Below are 23,156 nucleotides of genomic sequence, written 5' to 3'. Positions count from 1 at the left end.
AAGTTTATGATCTACTGAGTGTGTTCATCCTATTTGTTTGCATGTATTATTTCTATGTCTGGAGTTAGAAGAATAAGATATAAACTTGTATTGCTGATATAAACATATTAAGTGGAAGCCATTAAGAGTGCTTCAGAATCAATGAACTGTGAATGGGTTTGTTTTCCTGAAAGCCTTCCTGTGTACCTGTCAGCCAGCCCCTAGGTAATGAAGAAGGAGGTCTTACAGTGACATGTCATTATGTCACTTGAACTGGAATCCATCTTAAATCTCGTGCTTTTCCATTTAGAAGGAGGGGTGGGGACCCAGAGAGACAAAAGATTCTCACTTTGTGCCAAAGCTATAACAGGAGGTGGAACAGAACAAAGTGGGTCCCAGTCATGTGAAATACCTTGCTGTTCTCCTAAGATGCCTGCTAGAACTAACAAGGACTGTACCAGGAGAAAGGATTGGGTCCAGACTATGGAGGAGTCTAGTCTGTGAAATAAGATTTTTGGAACATCTCTGAGGGTGAGATATTACCTGAAAACAGTTTCTTAATGTATTAGGCTTAAACTTGTATGTTTTTGCTTGGTGATTTACTTTGTTCTGTCTGTCATTACTTGGAACCACTTAAATCCTATTTTTTATATCTAATAAAATCACTTTTGTTTATTAATTAACCCAGAGTAAGTGATTAATACCTGGGGGAACAAACAGCTCTCTATCAGTGCTATAGAAGGTGGACAATTTATGAGTTTACCTTGTATAAGCTTTATACAGAGTAAAATGGATTTATTTGGGGTTTGGATTCCATTGGGAACTGGGTGTCTTGGTGCTGTAAAGTCTGCAGCTCTAGGGGGATGGACCAGACCTGGGTCTGTGCTGCAGCAGAGTAGCATGTCTGGTTCAACAAGACAGGATTCTGGAGTTCCAAGCTGGCAGTGGAAAACAGGCTCAGAGGTAGTCTCAGCACATCAAGTGACAGTCCCAAGGGGTCTATGTGACAACCTTTCATAGTACCATGTTCTAACTGTACAATGTTTACATGTATTTGACTGTTTTTCAGAAGGTTAAAGTAACAGGAAAAAAACATAGATATGGGTAGGGAGTGGGTTGTCAACCAAGCAGCTTTTTGTACTGTCTACTGTAGGCACTCAGTCAAGCCTCAGTAGGGAAAAGCATATAGAAGAGCACTTGCCCTATCTTTTGGATACGAAATAAAGTCTTTTGTTTCAGAAAGCCACAGGATGAGTCAGAATGCTAATTTCTCACTGTATTCTTTATATCCATGATATAATGAATGCACTCCTGTACTAACATTGCACCCTTAGCATGATTCATGCCAGTGGAGTATAATAAAATTCATTTTATTTGAGTAGGTCTCACCCCAGCCCCAAAATTTTGAGCTTTGAGTAGTTTAAGTGTCACAAGTCTACACTTTTATTTATCCCTGATTAGCTATCTTACAAAGTAATTGAGCAAATCAATAAACAGAATGAGCTTGAGTCAATGGAAGCTCTGATAAGCATGCATGATCTTCAACCTACAACTACACAGTAGTCAGCAATTACAAGGCAGCTATATCATCTCTTAAGATTTTTTAGAATATATTTGTATAGCTATTAAATGTCCATCTAATAATAAGTTTTGTTGTGCTCATACACAGTTTTTCAGCTCTGCTCTTGCATGGGTATACAGGGTAACTTCCACTTAATCTTCAGTAAATATCAGATGTACTTAAACACCATTTAAATTTGCAGAACAATCAAAAGAAGTATTTCATATTAATATTTTATGTCAGAAACTCTGCAATGTGTCCATTTATTTGGATTTTTGACATTTAACATATAACTTCAATAAAACGTAGATATTACAGAAATACTGAATTTATTTCAGGTTTCAGAGTGGTAGCCGTTGTGATGGGGCAAGGCCAGATGGCTACAGTAAAGTAGTAAGGAACAGGTATGTTAGCCCCAGGCTAACCAAATCCCTAGTACCATGGTAACCAAATGGCAGTTGCTCCAGGTTAATCAAGACACCTGGGGCCAATTAAGATCTTTCCAGAAGGCAGTGGAGATAGCTGCATTGATTGGGCCACCTGAAGTCAATCAAGGGCTGGTTGGAACTAGTTAAAAGCCTCCCAGTTAGTCAGTGAGATGGGTGTGTGAGGAGCTGAGAGCAAGAGGCACAAGGAGCTGAGAGTGAGAGAGTGTACTGCTGGAGGATTGAGGAGTACAAGCATTACCAGACACCAGGAGGAAGGTCCTGTGGTGAGGATAAAGAAAGTGTTTGGAGGAGGCCATGGAGAAGGAGCCCAGGGAGTTGTAGCTGTCTTGCAGCTGTTACAGGAGGCAATATAGACAGCTGTGATCCATAGGGCCCTGGCCTGGAACCCGGAGTAGAGGGTGGGCCCGAGTTCCCCCCAAACCTCTCAACTCCCGATCAGACACAGGAGGAGTTGACCCAGACTGTGGGTTCCACCAGAGGGGAAGATCACTGAGGTGAGCAAATCTGCCAATAAGCACAGGACCCACCAAGGTAGAGGAGGAACTTTGTCACACCGTGTTAGACTGTATCAGCAAAAAGAACGACGGGTACTAGTGGCACCTTAAAGACTAACAAATTTATATGGGCAAAAGCTCACAAAAGCTTATGCTTAAAAATAAATGTTAGTCTCTAATGTGCCACAAGGACTCCTCGTTGAATTTCTTTCAGTTATCCAAACTATGGCTTGGAACACATAGGACCTATGAAGGTAGACCTCTGTCTGTACAGAGCCCCTCTGACCTCAATGTTGCATGGATACGACACTCCAAACATGGATTTGATTGCAGGATTATAGCCTATTTCAGTTTATTTGAAAAAAAAAATACAACATTTTTTGTTTCATGCTAACAAAAGTTGCAGAATTTATCATGCCATTTAATTCAAACCTTATCAAAGATGTTACACTCAGTTAGAAGGTGCCACAAGGAGGAAAACAATCCGTTCCTAATTGTATCCTTATTACTAAAAAGTAATGATAATGATCTTACATTTATACTGTGCCATTCATCCTGAAGGATACCACAGTGCTTGACAAACCATTATAGCTATTGCCTGGTAGTGCCTGCTGTAGTTAATATTACATTACAGTCCCCGCATTTACATTCTGTGTTTTTCTCTGAAATTCACCTCTTAGCCTGAACTTGCCTGCCCTCGAGTTATGTAATGGTAAGATACTCTGAGAAGTGTTCAACATCATTCTAATTTTGCTTCCATGGAAGTTAAGTGGTGTTTTACTATGAACTTCAGTAGGGATAGAATTGGGCCAATAATGTGTGCTTTTGAGAATCCCACCCTGAAGGTATTTAACTTGTGCATACATAACTCAAAGATGAAGTTAACTGGACTACTTAGATGAGTAAAGCTGTATATGTACTTAAGTATTTGATGGATCAAGATCTTCAGTTTATATTATTAAACGTACACCAGAATTACGACCCTACCAAATGCACGGTTCATTTTGGTCAATTTCATGGTCATAGGATTTTTAAAATCATAAATTTCATGAATTCAGCTATTAAAATTTGAAATTTCATGGTATTGTAGTTGTAGGATTTTGACTCAAAAGAAAGTTGTGGGTAGGGGGTTGCAAGGTTATTGTGTGTGGGGAGTTACAGTTCTGGTACCCTTACTTCTATGCTACTGCTCATGGCAGCACTGCCTTCAGAACTGGGCAGCTGCTGGCTAGGAGCCTTGCTCTGAAGGCAGAGCCGCCACCAGCAGCAGTGCAAAAGGATGGCATGGTATGGTATTGCCACCAATACTTCTGCACTGGTGCCTGCAGAGCTGGTTGCCCAGCCAGCCGCTGCCGCTCAAGCTACCCAGCTCTGATGGCAGCACAGAAAGGTGGCACTACTGCGACCCCCCTAAATAACACTGTGACCTCCCTTTTGAGTCAGGACCCCTCAATTTGAGAAATGCTGGTCTTCCCCATGAAATCTGGATAGTATAGGCTAAAAGCACACAAAAGACCAGAGACCAGATTTCACGGTCCGTGACACGTTTTCATGGTTGTGAATTTGGTAGGGCCCTAACCATAATATAGAAAGGATGTGCAACGTGACTGAGTTAACATTACTAAGAGAACCCTAACTTTTTACTTCCCTGAACTAAGCATCCAAAATCACAGCCTCAATATTACAAAGTTACATTGCCACCACTGGTAAAGAGTGACAACTGTTTAACAGACTAGACCAATAGATTAGGGCCCTAATTAAGCATGTTTCTAACTCTGAGTACATTGCTAAGTTAGGTATATGCTTAAGTACCTAGGAAAGGAGGTAAAAAAAACCATGACTGGGTGTTAAAATAAGAGTGAGTTGTTTTAATTTTCCAAACTGAAATTTGGCTAGCATACCAGGTGCTTTACAACCCTACTCTTCCAAAAAAGCATCTTATGCTCTTCATTGACTACAAGCATTCCGAAGATTGGTTTTAGGTCTGATCTGAAAGTTGGCAGTGAATTCCTATGAACTATTCTTAAAAAACCTACAATTTAAGAAGCCTCAAATGACCAAGATGTCCTTGAAAGGAATCATTTAATCACAAAGACACATGTTATTATAAAACAAAAAGATGTCATACTGCCAGATCTTTAGCCTTGAGAAATAACTTTTGCCAACACATGGACGAGTTTCTATTATTTATGAATAACTGCAGTTAAAGTCATTGCTTTTGTATTTTATAGGAGGACTCCTATAGGATTGGCAAGTAGTATTAAAAAACTAAGTATTTCACTACTGGACTTTCATCAAGAGACTACGGACCTTCCCATTTTAATACAAACACTTGGGCTGTTTATGGTGTTTAAAAATAAAAAGGAAATATGAAAAGTAGTGACAAATATGGTTTAAAGAATTTATAAACCCTCAGATGGGTAACTGAGAAGTTTGAAGTTACCTACTTCCTACCCCTTTTTTGCTTTCCATGCCTTCTTCCCTTTTCCACCTTAATTCCTCCTCTTCCTCAGTCTTTCCTTGTATTCTTCCATTCTTTCCTTCCTCCATCCTTTTTCATCCCTCCTTCCTCAACATCCCGGCTCCCAGTTTTCTTCCACTGGTGAAGATCGTTAACAAGTTTTTCAAAACTAACCAAGTAAGAGGCAAAAGAGAAGAGGAAATAGAGCCCTACAACAATGCTTAATGACTTCTACTTCCCTAAGATGATCTAAATTCTATGGTATTTGATATGATCGTATAGTTACAGTAGACTACAGGCCCTAAATATAAACAAATAATGTGTCAGTTTTTTCCAGAATTAAGATGCTAGATATTTTACAGTATGGATGGAGAAACTAAGGACTTGTCTATATTGTGCCACAAAGAGGACGATGGGGATGTGAACTGCGGAGCACTCCAAACCGTTGCGCACTAACTGCCCCATGTGGACACAGCTGGTACAAACTACAAGGTATCTAAAACTGTAGAGAGCAAGGCCTTGTTCAAGGGAGACCACGATAGGCCTCTCACAAAGTCTCGATGAGAGCGACTTCTGAAAACCTCTGAAAGGCTGGAGTCAAGAACAGCTACCGAGCAGTCTTCACTAATTGAAGCCAGAAGGGGCGAACTGTGTGTAGAAAATGCAAACCCAGTGATGGTTTGGGAGTGCACACCTGAACTTAAGGCGAAGTCTGGGTTCTTCGTGTCTACAAGAGCAACTGTCCCATTTTCATCACCCAAAACAAACATGTCACTTTGCTGCGGATGCCACATAACTGAGGTAGGGAGGTAAGCTGAGGCACTGCAAACAATTCGAGTAGCTGGTTTGGGGGATCTGGTATCCCACAGTAAAATTCTGTCATCCTCAGCACAGGACAGGAACACGGTATCTTTACCAGGACAAGAGGCCACACAAGTCACTGGGCTGGAATGAGCTCTGTAAGAGTGCAGCACTGTTTGCTGTGGGATGTCCCAAACCTTCACGCAGAAGTCTTTGCTGCCACTAACCGCCTGAGTGGCGTTTGTGAAAATGCTCACTGTTGTCACAATGTCGTCATGCTCATATTTACAAACACTATTAGAGTTTCGTTCTCATCCAACTCCCAGAGATCCACAGCACCAGAATCTGAGGCCACTAGTATTCCTTTATCCGCTACACATTTCAGATCCGCTACGCCTGCTTCCGTCTGAACTCCAGTAGAGCAAAAGCCTTCATTAGGAGCCCATTCTGGATCCTTAAATATCCAAATGGAACCCACCCAGCAACATCCACTCAAGCGTGTTAATGTAGTCCTATCTGAAAGAGGACTACGTTAATGTGAAGTAGTTAACTTGTTGTTTGCAGTTCTGGGTTCTAGCTGAATTTGGAGTCATGTCACCTCTCTGCCTCAGTTCCACTATTTTTAAAGTGAGGCTAATGACCCCTAATTAGTTACTGCCTAGGGGTGTTGTATGATTAATTAGCTAATGTCCACAAAGCATTTAGCATGTTCAAAATCTTTATTATTATTATTGATTTATATCACTCTTATCCTTCTGTTATCGAATGTAAGTTAGGCTTAATATGTGAATTATTGCTTGATTTCATACAAATACAATTTTCAAAGCTGTAAAAATCAGACATACTTGCCTCATAAATATGTGAGTTTAGATTTAAACTTGTTCTTGAGAAGCCTTTTTACAAAGCTATCTAGTTGTGTACTAGCTTTTATTGAGTAGGACTGACTACTACAATCAAAATATTCTTCACTCTGGCTCCTAAATGGGATAGACTCTTCTTTATTAAATCTCAGACCTCTCTCTACGCCCAAGATTTACCCACAGTATTCCATTTTCAGGAACTAGCCATTGGTGCTGGGGTTGCCTCTCGCACTGAGGTTACCTCTCCAGGGGACGGAACTCCAGTTGCTAGGAAAAGGCAGGTGTTAGTAATGGGTGATTCGATCATTAGAAACATAGATAGCTGGGTTTATGATGACCGGGAGAACTGTATGGTGACTTGCCTGCCTGGTGTGAAGGTTGCGGAGCTCTCAAGGCATCTAGACAGACTTATGTGTAGTGCTGGGGAGGAGCCGGTGGTATGGTACATGTAGGTACCAATGACATAGGGAAGGGTAGGAGAGATGTCTTGGAAGCCAAATTTAGGCTGCTAGGGAAGAGACTGAAATCCAGGACCTCTATGGTGGCATTCTCAGAAATGCTCCCAGTTCCACGCGCAGGGCCAGGCAGGCAGGCAGAGCTTCAGAAAGAAGAAGAGAGATAAGGAGAGGAATACTACAGTTGCTTGACGAACATACACGGGGCTCAAGGCGGCACAAGATCATAATGCACATAAGTAGCAGATTCTTGTTGGAGTCATCATTGTTCTACTGCACATGTCAATCAAAGGACCTGGACACACAGCGCATAGGACAGGGACAGAACAAATACTCGGCAAATGCAATTCACAGATGGAACTCGTGGATAATGTAAAGGGTGAGCAATCTACCGGGAGTACATTGACCCAAATAAGCCGTCAAAGTACCTCTGGAGAGCAGCCCATCATCAACCATTTGGAGATGAGACTCGTGTTAGGGCTAATTTACCTACGAGCAAGAAGAGCGTCACGGACAGATCTTCTTCTACGTCTATTCCGTTGGGATTCATCCTCTCCTTCGGTGAGAGCATATGTCCCATCCACATGCCTCTGCGGGACCCGCCTGCGCAGCCGGAGGTGGTTGGCCAAGGCAATAGCAACACCCAGATGTTAGAGAGGACGCAGTTCAGAAACGCGAGAGTATGAGAATAGCGAGGTTCCCCGGGAAGCCACAAGACTGATGATCATGACATCTCGCCACCTTTATCGAGCTAAACACAGTCAAACGGGACTCATACAAGTCCGCCAGCACAACACACGGAGAGATTTTCATGCGTGTAAGATGAGTCCAGGAACACTCACCGGGTCTAAAACAGATCTTAAAAGGAAGACAATATCTAAGCGACTTGGGCCACACTACGCAATAGCGGTGGTGCATGCAAAAGGTCAAGAAATGACAGTGGACCATGACCCCAACATCTTAACAATCTAGGAGGGCGGAGTTTGGAAAGGGTCTCATATTGAAGAAAGATAAAGAGGCTGGCTCTTCAGCTTGGAAAAGCAGGAGACTAGGGGGGATATGAAAAAAGTATAAAAATCATGAGTGACTCGTCGGAACGAAAGTGGAAATACAGGAAAAGTTCTTTTTAGGCTTATTCCATAATACAAGAACTAGGGGTCACAATGAAATTATAGGTAGCAGGTTATAAAACAAATATGACAGGAAGTTTTTCACACAGCACACAGCTCAACTATGTGGAACTCCTTCACCTGAGGAGTATTGTCTGAAAGGCTGGGACTAAATAACAATCGTTTAAAACCAGAGAACCTAGATAAATTCATCGGTGGCTAAGTCATAAATGGCTACTCTAGCCCAGGAAGAGTAAAAGAGAATGCGTCGTCCCTAACCTCTCGTTCATCACCGAGGCATGAACGATGATGGACCGAGAGAGATCACTTGATCATTGCCTGTTGCTTTCACTCACTTCTGGGGCAACCTGGCACTGAGAGAGCCACTGTCGTAAGCAAGCAGATACTGCGCTGATCCGGAACCTTTGCGTCTGACCTGGTACCAGCTGTTCTATGATAATACTGGGTTGCCAACTTTTTACTTGCACATAAAACCGACATCTTGCATCACTCTCCTCTGAGGCCCTCCATCGCCCTGCGCCTTCTCTGAGCTCGCCCCACATACACTCCAATCCCCACTATTCACTCACCTTTTTCAAATTATTCACCAGGCTGCGCTCAGGAGGTGGGCTGCAGGAAGGGACGGAGGAGCTTCCGGCCTGGGGATTTTGGGTTCCAGGGTGCGGCCAGAAATGAGCCGCAAATTTCAGAGTGCCGAAGAGGGCACCGTGCCTGAGACAGTGGGTTGGGATGCAGGAGGGGGTGAGGGCTCTGGGCCCTCGAGCGAAGCGAGGCGCGTTCTCACCGACGTGGGCTGGAAATGCGAGGTTCAGAGGTGCAGGAGCGGGCTTGCCTGGCTGAGCATGCAAGAAGTTCAAGAGTGTGGAGGGAGGCTCAGGGAATTGGGAGCAGGCAAAGGTTGAGCGTGCAGACTGCTCCAGGACTGCGCATTACTTCAAAGATCGTTATCTCAGGAAGCAGCAACATGTCCCTCTTCCAGCTCTATGTCACAGGCGTGGCCCGGCAGCATCAATGCATACTGCTACATCAGCCAGGAGCCGTCCCACAACTCTCACTGACTGCAGTTCCCAGCCCATGGGAGCTGTAGAGCTGGACGAGCTGCTTGCAATGGAGAGCAGCATGCAGAGCCCCCTGGCTGCCCCTATGCGTAGGAGCTTGAGGGGATACATGCCACAGCTAGTTTGAGAAGCACGAAGCCATGGCAGGTAGTGAGCCTGCCTTATTCTCGTTGCACTGCTGACTGGACTTTTAACAACCCAGTCAGCAGTGCTGACCAGAACTGCTAGGGTTCCTTTTTCGACCAGGCATTCCAGTCGAAAACTGGACACCTGGCAACTCTGTCATAAGGAGCATCTCATGTTGTGTCCTCACGCAGCCTGTACTATATTTTATTGATGAGCATAGACACTGCTAGTTGCTAGTGCCTGCAGGTGAGGGTGAGGCTACAGCCTTTCCTATCTCTCTACACTGCTATTCCACCTGGCCACGTGGAGTTGGATGTGCATGCTAGGCCACTTTTTGTGGCTTCAGTGCTGATGCTGTGGCATGTTTTCCAATGAGACACCAAGAGGAATTTTGTTGGAGTTACCTAAAATGTCTTCTGGGAATTTCTCCTGCTGGAGCATGACTTCTCTGAAGACTCCTTCCAGTGTATTTCTGCTGGTAAACAGCTAGAATCCAGCCATAAATAGATCCTCATCAACTTATTCTATTCATCATATCAAAATCCAGAATATTTTGTATCCAGAAAGATTTTTTTGACATAACATAGTAATAAAACCCCACAATACTTAACATGGAAAAGAACATGCAGTTTGTGGGAAAGAGTCCTGTTGTGATAGAAGAGAACTCTTCCTTCAAGCATCAACCTTTCAACATCTATGGGTAGGTCATGCAAAAATGTCCACTCGTTGTTCAAGAAGGAAGACCTTTTTCTGTCTCATTATTTGTGACCTTTTGTATCCAGTACAAAAGTTGTTGTGAACATAAAGTCCTAGCTTTATTTTTTAGTCTTTAGGTCCAATTGAATTTCTACCTATGTCAGGACCAGTAGGTGAACCTACAATCCTGAATCCCTTCTCCACAAGGACAAGTAGATTGAATATAGTGTAATACAGGTTCACGTTCAAACTTTCTCACAACAGAAAGAACACACACACAGATGGAACTTGTACAGTTCCATCCTTAATATCCAGTAACCATATCTGTTTCTCAACACGATTTTTTTAGTACTTCAATTTTTCAGCTAAAACAAGATTCTCTTTAATTAGGATACATGAAACAACTTTCATTGATTCAACTTCTGTCTTTAATCCTTCATTTAAATAATTCTACTTGTAAATGTTTTTAAAATCAAATTGGGCTTCTCTCAGAAATTCTTGGCTCCTAAAATTTCATTATTTCCTGCAAGTCCTGCTCTCTGGCTGTCACACCTTTAATTACTTTAGTTATATCAGATGATCCCAACAAAAAATATATGTTCACATCAAGTCCTGTAGAGTCAATGAGGTGATTAATTTTGTATAAGAGGTAAGTTGCACTACAGCAGTTCATGAAAAGATTCTTATACTTGCTTGTATCTCATATAGTTTGTAGATCTCCTTAGGAAACATTTGAATATAGGGTTTAACTGATAAAAATATTATTACTTGCCTTCTATTTGAAACATGCCTTTGTTAACAACAATGAATCTGTGTACGAAGTTATTTCTTACCATGACTAATAATCTTGCCACTGGAGATGTACTTCAAATGAAATTCCATATTTTTTAAATATAGCATGGTTTTTTTATGTAATAAGACTGGGACTCACATGGAAGTGAAGATATTAGGGTTGGTTCTTCATTTTAAATCCTAATGAAACCCACAAAAGTTATCTGAATTCTATGGTCAATTAGTCAAATAAAATAAAATCACTGACTTTCCCTTAAACTGGAGAAAATATCCCTTTGTAAATGTGGAGAGCAGCTTACTGATTCAGAAGTATTTTGTCTTGTTTTTGATTCATTAAAATCTTGGATTGTCATCCTCTGATGTAAAAACAAACAAAAAACCCAAGGAACACCCTACAGAAAACTCTAATTTGTAGTTTCCTGACATTTATACTCACTGACTGACTGACTACACACACGCGCGCGCACACTCTCTTCTCCCAGAAACTTTTACAACTGGCATTTTTTCCCTCCTCCTAAAAGACAAAATGCATCCCTGTGCAGAGGGCTAACACAAGAACCTGATCCAATTCAGTCCTTCTTATTTCCTCAAAATAAAGGTTTTAGTGCAGTATAGGTATTCTTCTGATCGTCTGCAAATTTAATCAAAATAAAGGAATAAAAGTGATGCTTATAATGTTTATCATATAAGCTAGACCAGGGATCAGCGACATTTGGCACACGGCTTAGGCAGAATCAGGCCTAAAACCCTGCTAGAGACTAAACATTGCTGCAGCTTGTATAACACTCAGAGTTTAAATCCCATCTGTCCTGACTTTGTATCCTACACTTTGATCTTGTAGATCCAATCCTGGGAAAACATGACCATTCATGCAAGCAAACATCTGAATAGTACACGACCTATGGCATACCCCTTGCCCCGCTCTCATGTCTCTCCATACAAACCAGAGCTTAATTTACAGTTTTTAAATGGTTGTTTCACCTTATGAAGTGCTGGGGTGCAATCCAGACCAGTGAGGGGGTGCGTTACCACCTGCCCCACAACCCTGAATGCTTCACAATTCTTTTGCTGTAGTAGCTCCCAATCTGAGCCTCTCACAAACTGCCTAAGTGCATACAGGTCACACCTGAGGATCTGTGGATAGTTACAGCCCTGGTCCAGCAGCTCTGACCCCAGCAGCCTGTCAGCAACACTCCAGTCATGCTCTGATTTCCACCAGCCTTGGTTACTACTTGCAGGGTGACCACAACACACACTCGGTCCCAGATTTACAAAAAAAAACAAAATGTCTGTTCTGCACTGTCCAGCCCTCTCCTGGACAGTTCAGACACTGAAAGTCCATTGCCCCTATAAAAGTCAATATTCAACATTTTACTATTTTAATAGGAGTTACTGAACAGTTCTATTCAAAACATGGCACTGGCTTCATTTAAATTAAAAATAAAACTAGTTTATTTAATTACAAAGAGATAGACACAAAGTACATTAAAGCCAGAACTGTTAACAAAAGAAATAAATAAAATGCTTTCTATAGATAAAACGTATAACAAGCTAGACTTGGTTCAAGGTAAAATCCTTATCCCATGTTCCCAGCAACATAGATGATCAAAATAAAAGGGCTGGTTCCTTTTTTTTCTTAGGTGGAACACACACACACAGAATGAAGCTGGGATGCTTTTGCCCCTCATTTTTATAGTCCAGTTACCCTTTGAAATGCATTTTTTGAAGGTTACCTCTAGGTAAACTTCATTCCAGCTGTGGGGAAGAAGACATGGAGTTTCATGGTGAAAGACATTTCTTGTTGTTTACTAAAATGCAGATTGATCTGTTCCTGCCCTGCTACTTGACCAGTAATTGCCAGTTTGATAACACCTGGTTAGAGGCATCAGCTTGTTCTTTGTCTTCGAGAAACCAGTTTACTCATTCCCCAGACTTGTCTGGTAAACACATTGCAGTCATAATTTCAGTTTTTGTTCATAACTCTTAATACACATTATGTATATACATTACAAAAGAATATTGATAACCTGTGTGTTATTAGTTTTCAAATGATAACTTCAAAAAGACATTTTTCACAAAATTACTATAATAGTGCATAGGGTGTGAATACAGGCGTGTTTTCGATCACACACCTCTACATTTTCCCACATAAGAAAGGTACCAGTTGAATCAGAGCAACTGGAGTTTTATCTATTGATGTCATGAAAGCCAACATGTCTTTTGGGCTTCTGCAATACCTTACAATACTTAGATTAATTTTAAAATAATATTTTTAAAGTGTTAAATTACAGAGAACTTTTCTTATACTATTATTCTCTTGTCTTTTTAATGGTGGATGTAAGAGTCTTGTAGCTGAAGATTTTACCCATGATTTGGTTTGATAACACCATCATCATCGTCTGCTTTCATCATAAAATCTCCAGTGTCTCTCTCTGCTAAGGTAAGGAGTGTTAGCTGATGTTCTTCAAATGTAATACATATGAATTTCTCAGTAGGTGCCTTCAATGCTATAATTTAAGATTCAATTTATAGGATAGCAAACAAAAGGAAATTAGAGTTCTTATAACTGGTCCCTCAATATCACTTCAGAGTTGTTTCCTAATCTGAACAGTTCATTTATTTTGTTCATTTTTGTTATTGTTAAATGCAGGGTTATTTTACAAAATACCAGGGTCAACAGTACGATAATAAGTAGAAATGAGTTTTATAGCTTTTAAAACCATTCACTTCCCCAGTACTGCAGAGAATGATGTTATGAGCTTAAAATTTTTCTCATTTAAAACAGAAATATTCTGCTTTAATGCTTGACTTTCTGTGAATGAGTAACCTTTAACACAGTGAAAAATCTTGTGGCAAATTGTCTCACTAAATAAAGAAATTTTATAATACTGTGACAAAGTTCCTCCTCTACCTTGGTAGGTCCTGTGCTTATTGGCAGATTTGCTCACCTCACAGATTCACCCTGTGGGTCGGGAAACAGTCCAGAGACTTTCCCCTCTGGTAGAAGCCACAGTCCAGGTCAATTCCTCCTGTGTTTGATCAGGAGTTGGAGGTTTGGTGGCAACCCAGGCCCGCCCTCCATTCTGGATTCCAGCCCATGGCCCTGTGGACTGCAGCTGTCTAGAGTGCCTCCTGGTACAGTTGCGCGACAGCTACAACTCCCCATGGCCTTCTCCCAACACCTTCTTTGTCCTCACCACAGGACCTTCCTCCTGATGTCAGACAACACTTGTACTTCTCAGTCCTCCAGCAGTATGCCTACTCACGCTCAGCTTCTTGCGCACCTTTTGCTCCCAGTTCCTCAAACGTACTTCCTCTCCTCTGGCTCCCTTTGGCCTGACTGGAGTGAGTCCTTTTATAGCATCAGAGGGGCTTTAATTAAAGTCAGGTGCTTAACAGCCTCACCTGACTCTTAGCAGGTTAATTGGAGTCAGGTGTTCTCATTAGCCTGGAGCAGCCCCTGCTCTGGTCATACAGGCAACAGAAAACTGCTTATCCAGTAGCCAGTATATCTCCCTTCTACTACTCTGCTGTTACCAACTGGACTGGGTCCTATCACAATACATATAAATACATATCATGCTGCAAAGTGAGATACATGTCCTGCAAAGTTTTATCATTGCAAAAAACAAATCTGATATTTGTTACTGTAGTTCATTACTCCCACTTATTTGAGACTGTATTATCATATCCCCCTTTTTAAAGATCACCAGTTCCCCTAAATCTGATGCTAGTTAATGTACAACACATGGAGAGACAAAGTGGTAAGGCCAAGAACCATTAAAAAAAAAATCAATCAATGATAAAAAAATGACATGTGTGCAAGTAATAAAAATGTAAGAACAGTACCCTCAGTGTCTTAATCCTTAAAATGTTTTTACAGGTATTATGTCTTTGGCACTTTACAGCGTCAATTAAATGGCAAGGAATTCATCTTAAGAAAGGATTTTTTTTTCCTGCAGAGTGCATTTCAAATTTCTACAAAACCTCAAATAGCTCCAAGTTGTGAATTCCTAATAACTGAATACAATATTTTTCAATCATAAGCATAAATGGGAATTCAGATTTTTGGCACTGTCTATAATACAGTGTGTTGCAGGGAACACATTCATAACAGGAAAGGTCCATTCTTGCTCTAGGTCTGAATTTTCATATAATTATTTCAAAGGAAACAGGTTCATTAGCATAATAGTTGTTTTCTCTTCCCATTTACACATGGGATTGTACGATGGAACTGTTAAATCAATCAGGATGCAGGGTTACCAGATCTATTCTACTAGAAGCAAAAAGTGTTAATTGCTAACTAAATTACTCAAGTATTCTATAAAATCCAATTTTCCTATATTCAGATTTACTGTAAACTTAACAGGCTACCCCATACTCATCATAGAAACAAGCTAAAATTGGGAAAGAGGAAGAGGCACAAAATAGCAGTGACATTTCTATTATTGCTTTTATGTAGCCATAAAATTATAATACTGCTTCCCAATTAATATACTTTGCAATAAAGCTTCCACATATGTGCTGAGTAAGAGCAAAGCCTGTATGCAACAGCTATTAACACCTAAATGTAGAGAAATATAACAATTATACACCACATTTATAATAGTAAATAAGAATTTTCCCAGGCGAAACTCCTTGTAGAATCAGATTGGTAGTGTATCCAGTTAATTTCAGATAAGCATATTATAAACAATATGCCTCACTTTGTTCTTAGGTAATGATTTGATCAAGCCTTTCTAAGCAATCCTACAGACATTAAAAAGCTGCAGTAAATAATGCATCTCTGTCAGCTTTCCAAATGGCACATGAAGTGTCAACTGGGTGGGAGTCTAATTATTAAAATTAATGTATACTATCTCTTTTTGACATCAGTAAAAGTAGGACTGGACCTATAGCTTTTAGGACACAATCCTGACAGATTTATGCATATGCTTAACTTTAAACTATAATGGAATACTCACATGCTTAAAGTTAAGCACATGACTAGCCCCACTGAAGTCAGCTCCTCCCATGCTTAAACTGCATTGACTTCAGAGGCTGTGAAAGTTAAGCACCTGTGTAAATCTTTGTAGAAATGTGAACAACTTTTTGCAGGATTGGGAGCTTATTTTCTTAATGCTTCAGCAGCTAGAAAGCCTTGAAATAGCAGTGTGAAACCAGCATTTATTGTATATTTAAAAGTCTTTTATTTTGATTATAATACCCTCCTTAGCATAACTTTTTAATTAATATCATTTGACTTTTTTAGAACAAAAAGTGTCTCCACTGCAGTCCTGTGTTTAAATGACTTAGTTATGGATCATCAATAACCGTATGGAAGTGAACAAAAAACATCTATTAGTAGACAGTTGACCGTCTCCATTTTTTTCAAATAAAGTTACAAAGATGAAAACTGGTGAACAGATATTGCTAATAAAAATATTTTTTTTAAAAAAAAGAAAGCTAAATAGATGATTTGGTAACATTAAATAGATTTAAAAAGTTACTTTGATGTTCATCCACTGCTAATCAGTCTCTGCTATTAATTAAAACTTAATGACCTGGATCTTTCTGTCATTGACAACATGTGGTTTATCATTACAAAGGAATTTAAATTAACGTGGCTATAGTGATATGGAAAGGGCAGAAACTCAGGAGAAAGCATGCTTATTCAGAGAATGATTAAATAAGATTTCATAGCACGGCATGTCTTTTTAATAATTAACAAAATAAGTAAACTTCTCCTTAGCTTAATGTGCATTGATCAACACTGCTGCATTCCATGGCTTTGTCAATCTGTCCAGCCACAAATACTTCTGTTGATTTTTTAAGTGTATAGACTGCTGATGCTACTAAAGCATTTGAAAATGTCTTGGCATAAAAAAAAAGTGGCCACCAGTTCATGAATACCAAATTAATTAGCTTTTTAATCTAGAAATTGTCAATGCTGCTGCTCTAGCCTTAATAAGCAATAGCAAAACTATTTTCCATATCAATTACATTACTTCTATTGGGTCAGAACAGGTGATACTGTCCTTTAAAATGGTGTCATGGTGAGAGAGAGAAAATAAAGTACTTCCTAAAAATCAGTAATAGCAGCAGTTCCTAACCATAATCATAAGCAATAGGCTTAAATTGCAGTGAGGGTGGTTTAGATAGGACACTAGGAAAAGCTTCCTGTCAGGGTGATTAAGAACTGGAATAAATACTGGAAAGGACCTTGCAAGTTCATCTAGTTCAGTCTCTTGTACTCATAGCAGGACTAAGTATTATCTAGACCAGTGGTCCCCAACCTTTTTCATCTGGCGGGTGCCAGACGAAGGACCGTGGTGGTGCAGAGGCAAGTGGTGTCCTCCAGAGGTGTCACCGCTGAAATGCCACCAAATTTCAGCGGCATTTCGGCAGATGCTCGACCGCTGACCAGGATGCGAATGCGCGCCCGCGGGCACCGCATTGGGGACCCCTGATCTAGACCATCCATGACAGGTGTTTGTCTAACCTGCTGTTTAAAATCGCCAATGACGGAGATTCCACAATCTTCCTACTCCAGTGCTTAACCACCCTGCCAGGAAGTCTTTCCTAATGTCCAACCTAAAGCTCCATTGCTGGAATTTAAGCCCCCTGCTTCTTTTCCTACCCTCAGTGGCTAAGAAAAACAATTTTTCTCCCTCCTCCTCGTAACCACCTTATATGTACTTGAAAACTGTTATCATGTCCACTCTCAATCTTCTCTTTTCCAGACTAACCAAACCCATTTTTTTTTTCCAATCTTCTATTATAGGTCATGTTATCTAGACCTTTAATCATTTTTGTTACTCTTCTCTGGATTTTCTCAAGTTGTCTACATCTCTCCTGAAATGTGTCCAGTTCTGGGCACTACAATACTCCAGCTGAGGCCTAATCAGTGCAAAGTACAGCAGAAGAATTTATCTTGTGTCTTGCTTGCAACACTCCTGCTAATACATCACAGAATGATGTTAGCTTTTTTTGCAACAATGTTACACCGTTGACTCATATTTATCTTGTGGTCCACTATGACCCCCAGACCCCTTTCCACAGTACTCCTTCCTAGGCAGTAATTTCCCATTTTGTATGTGTCCAACTGATTTTTCCTTTCTAAGTGGAGTACTTTGCATTTGTCCTTATTGAATTCCATCCTATTTACTTCAGATTATTTCTCTAGTTAGTCCAGATCATTTTGAATTATAATCCTATCCTCCAAAGCACTTGCAAACCCTCCCAGTTTGGTATTGTCCGCAAACTTTATAGGTATTCTCTCTCTGCCATTATCTAAATCATTGATGAAGATATTGAACAGAACTGGACCCAGAACTGATTCCTGCAGGACCTTAATTATTATGGCCTTCCAGCATGACTGTGAACAACTGATAACTACACTCTGGGAATGGTTTTCCAACCAGTTTTGCACTCACCTTATAGAAGCTCCATCTAGGTTACATTTCCCTAGTTTGTTTATGAGAAGGTCATGCAAGATATTATCAAAAGCTTTACTAAAGTGAAGATATACCATGTCTACCACTTCCCCTCACCCCATCCACAACGCTTGTTACCCTGTCAAAGAAAGCTATCAGGTTGGTTTGACATGATTTGTTCTTGACAAGTCCATGCTGACTGATACTTATCATCTTATTATCTTTTAGATGTTTTCAAATGGATTGCTTAATTATTTGCTCCATTATCTTTCCCGGTACAGGAGTTAAGATGACTGGTCTGTAATTCTCCAGGAATTACTCTGTGCTCAGCAGCCTTGCGGGATCAGGAGCTCTGTGATATTTGCAGGATAAAGTATTCATTTTAAGGAAAAAAGTCCAGGTATTGAAGCAGAGGAGCTGATAACTCAGTGTGTGTCATCCTTTTCAAACAGTATAGTGTCACAGAGGACTCTTACTAGAGGTTGTATCTTTCAGATGAGATGTCAAGCCAAGGCCCTGAGCACTCTATTAACGATATCTTGGCACTCAGAGTGATTTTGCAAATATCTACATTTTCATAGTCATCCCCAAAACACAGGAAGCCTTTTGAAGTCACCAGAATGCACAGCTGCTGCTAACTCTGGGGTAGACAAGCAGGAGCTCTGCTGCTGGATCAGTATGGTAAAGCACTTATGTGGGTGCAAGGCAGAACTTTGTATGGACACAATCAATCTTTAAGCCACAAATGAGCCAAAACAAACAAACCAACTCTATTGAAAAGGAAGTCTTCAAAGCATTAGCTCTACTGCCCTTCCAAATTACCAATGGAGTGATGATATTGTGCCTACATAAATTTTCACTGCAGTTTCAGTTGGATATGATATTTTTCTTCTAATCCTCTACCTATTCTCAACTGGTTGGGAGTTTGTAAGTGTTGCTGTGCATTATGGGTACTGCATTCTATTGCAGTATTGGCTGCACTTCTGTGATTGGTGAAATGATTCTTCTCTAGGTTACAAGCAGCTTGTAAAGCAGTATGCAAATGTAAGATACTGTTATTGGGCAAAGTTCTTTTTGCAGTTCTGTCCCTTTTTGTAGACTGGTCCACAGGATCAGTGGGCTGTAACTGGGGAGAATACAGCCTAATATTTATTTTTTAAATAGGTGTTAAAATCCAATGAGAATACCACCAGTATTTCTGCTGTTTCAACAGAAGGAATGAAAAACAAGAAGCAATACTAGAAATGAATAAGAAACTCAAATAAATTTAAAGGCAGGAAAGAAAATCCTCCTAGGAAATAAAGCAATAACTAATAACAGGTAATAGAACTCTGGCAAAAAATAATACAAAGCAATATAAGAATCAAACTTTTCCTAGCAGATGCTAGAACACAGATCTTAAACTCAAATCACCACAAGGGCCAATGAGGACTATTATATTGACCTAAGGGCCACATCACTGCCCCTGCCCCGCCTCTTCCCACCCCTTCCCTGCCCCCATTTCAACCCCTTCCCCAAAGTCCCTGCCCCGGCTCCGCCTCTTCTCCACCTTCTCCTCTGAGCACACCATGTCCCTGCTCCTCCCTCCTCCCTCCTGGAAAGTTTGGGTTGTTTGGCAGCGGGAAAGCACTGAGAAGTAGGCAGAGGAGCAGGGATGTGGTATGCTGCGGGGGAGGCGGGGGAGCAGGGGGGAGCTCGGCGGGCTGCAGGAAATAACCCCACGAGCAACATGTTTGAGACCCCTGTGATAGAAAGTCTCATAAGAACTTAAGAATGGCCGTACTGGGTCAGACCAAAGGTCCATCTAGCCCAGTATCTGTCTACCGACAGTGGCCAATGCCAGGTGCCCCAGAGGGAGTGAAGCTAACAGGCAATGATCAAGTGATCTCTCCCCTGCCATCCATCTCCATCCTTTGACAAACAGAGGCTAGGGACACCATTCTTTACCCTTCCTGGCTAATAGCCATTTATGGACTTAGCCACCATGAATTTATCCAGTTCCCTTTTAAACATTGTTATAGTCCCAGCCTTCACAACCTCCTCAGGTAAGGAGTTCCACAAGTTGACTGTGCGCTGTGTGAAAGAATGCCATAAATTAATTTTGGTCAAGTCTTAGTGCTTTTCTTCATGTTAGTTAATTCTAAAGATGCTCAGCTAAATAAGTATTTTAATCTAGGATGGTATCCTCCTTAAACAATTTTCATTTGGTTTTCTAAAGAATAAATGCTTGAATTCCTGCTTTCAAAAAGCCATTTTTATAGAAAGCAGTTTCCACTTAGGTTCAGGAGTGGGGCTAAGGCAAAAAGAAATCAACCCTTTCTATTCCGAAAGGGAATTTTTTTTTGGATGTCACCAGAATTCAGTCTTTATCCTTTGCTGTCAGTGACATTAATATTGATCTCTTTTACAAGTAAATTATTGAAGACTACAATAACTTGTAAACAGAAGACAATCCACAAACAAACCAGAACAAATGGATTGTAATGTACAAATAGTCATACTTATAAAAGCATGTGCAATTATTATCAGTAGTATTTTATTATTATACAGGAAGGAGGACCTACCATATCCTTGGTTCAGAACACCTTTAAAATGTGTGGATGTCTGAGAGGCAGAGACAGATCTGGACCCACATTTTACAAATTGTCCCAAAGTTTACAATAGATTTTACCAAAACTCCAGAGTAGAACACTACTGAACTATGAGAGATTAGAAATTTGGAATGAGATCCAGGTATTCTGATTCAGTTACTTAAAAGCAATCCTAGTTAAAAGCAAATGAATCCAAGGTGTCTTAATGAAAAAAATTGAGAATTTCTCACTGATATCCTAATACTAACAAGCAAATCCAAGGTATCCTGTTAAACCATCTATATTTTCTAAATGTAGTATAAAACTGAGAAAACAGAGCAAGACCAATGATTTGAATGTAAAAAAATAAAATGACTAGTCTTCCCTAAATTTGAGGATAGTTGATTTTTTTAAACTTTTTATTATAAAACATCACAATATCAAAACAATGAAGTTATATATTTAAATTATCATCTGTAACATGGCGTAGAATTAACATTCTTATGGAAAAAACAAGTTTTTAATATTAAATATTAAAGCTATAAAATCCAATAAATCAATACTTTATTACTAATGAAGGGGCAATAAGGAGAAGGCAGGGAAGTGAAGTTTGAAAGAAGTGGGTAAGTGAAGGGAGGGAAAGAATCCAGGAGGATGGAGGAAGGAAGTCTGGCTTGGCTACTGGATTTTGGGTGCTCCTTAGTTGAATGTTTCTAAAAATGGAGCCCATATTCTTCAAAACTCATGTGCTCAATCCCTTCAAAAGAACTTGACCCTTTTTTTGGCCACTAGGTGAGAATACCACTGTTATATTCTGTGCATTGATTTACTTTTTCACCTCTGTAAATTCATTTGTTTTATGATCATAGCTGCTCTCAGAAACCAGGAAGGCTGAGCTGAAAGAAGGCCGAAATTCAGGGGAAAAATATGCTAGTTTGTAGTTTCTGACCAATGTTTGAATGCTAAAGCCCCAAATCATTCTAATTCCAGTGTCAACTTCTTTCCACAAATGTTTAATTGGAGGACATTCCAAAACAATGTGCAAGCATGCATTCTTATATTTACTACAGCACCTGCATATATCTAAAGGAAGATCTTTCATCTTATTTAGTCTTTGTGGTGTCCAATACATTCTAAATCCATATTTTTGTAGAATTCAATACAAAGTCTTTAGAACCATGTTTTACACTGAGTAATACAATTGACCACTGTGGAGCCATTAAAAGATGCTCCAGGTTTTAGTGATAACGTCTAGACTATGGCTACGTCTTCACTACCTGCCGTATCAGCAGGTAGCAATCGATTTCTCGGGGATCGATATATCGCGTCTCATCTAGACGCGATATATCGATCCCCGAACGAGCTCCTGTCGACTCCGGAACTCCACCAATGCGAATGGCGGTAGCGGAGTCGACAGGGGGAGCCACGGACGTCGATCCCGCGCCGTGAGGACGGTAGGTAACTTGATCTAAGATACGCAACTTCAGCTACTTGAATAGTGTAGCTGAAGTCGAAGTATCTTAGATCGATTTCCTCCCCCCAGTGTTGACCAGCCCTCAAGGAGTCCTTTTTCATCAAAAAAGCACACCAGGATGACATAGGCCTGAGGAGTTTGTGGAAAATCACTACTACCCCCTGTACTTCAGACATGCCAGGAGTCCCAAGCCTGAAACAATAGGGAAATCAATGTTTCAGCTATATTTCTGTTCACATTCCGCTCTGGCTGAGATGTTACACTGAGGATCCATGGGGCTAGACCCAGGTCTGCAGATCCTGGAGCAACAGGAGCTCCCATGTCATCATTGGGAGGCCATGAAGAGCCACATCTAAGGAGCATTGGGGAGATTAGGCACCGCAGGAAGTAACATCCAAAGAGTCCAGAGCAACAGCACCCATGGCCTTCTGATAGGCCCCTGCTCACTATTTAACCCTGTAGGGTGGTCCAGAAAGTTGTCTGGGAAACCACAGAAACTTCTGGCTTGCGGTGACTCCAGATCTAACCTTACTTTGTTATCTCCAGTCTCTAATCCCTGTCTGATTCTGACCCTGACTCTGGTCCATTGATACTACTTCTACTAATTATTCAGATTCCTGCTTGCTAACTACTGCCTTCTGGATGGTCCCTGACTTGTGGACACCAGTCTAGAACACTTATGTCCCAGTCCCTTACAGGTGACAACTTGACGAAGATTACTTTAGGGCCAGATCAAACAGGTGAAGGAAAAATGGACAACCATCTGATACCTCAGAGGAGGTTAAAGGATTCTGAAATTATGCCACTGGTTAATATACAAGTTGTGGGGCCTTTA

At 40.6% G+C, this 23,156-nt stretch overlaps 1 protein-coding gene and 1 pseudogene across 1 annotated transcript in view; both read right to left on the bottom strand.

The window, feature by feature from the left end:
- RALYL (RALY RNA binding protein like) overlaps nt 1–23,156 on the bottom strand; it is a 620,330-nt gene that overhangs the window by 522,958 nt on the left and 74,216 nt on the right. The gene's annotated exons all lie outside the window — the stretch shown is intronic.
- On the bottom strand, nt 5,430–7,646 carry LOC116817888 (methylosome protein WDR77 pseudogene; annotated as a pseudogene).

The sequence above is a fragment of the Chelonoidis abingdonii genome, chromosome 2, assembly GCF_003597395.2.
Source record: "Chelonoidis abingdonii isolate Lonesome George chromosome 2, CheloAbing_2.0, whole genome shotgun sequence".
In the NCBI taxonomy this organism is placed as follows: domain Eukaryota; kingdom Metazoa; phylum Chordata; order Testudines; family Testudinidae; genus Chelonoidis; species Chelonoidis abingdonii.
Note: the sequence above shows the minus strand (reverse complement) of the source record. Positions and strands in the feature narration are given on the sequence as shown.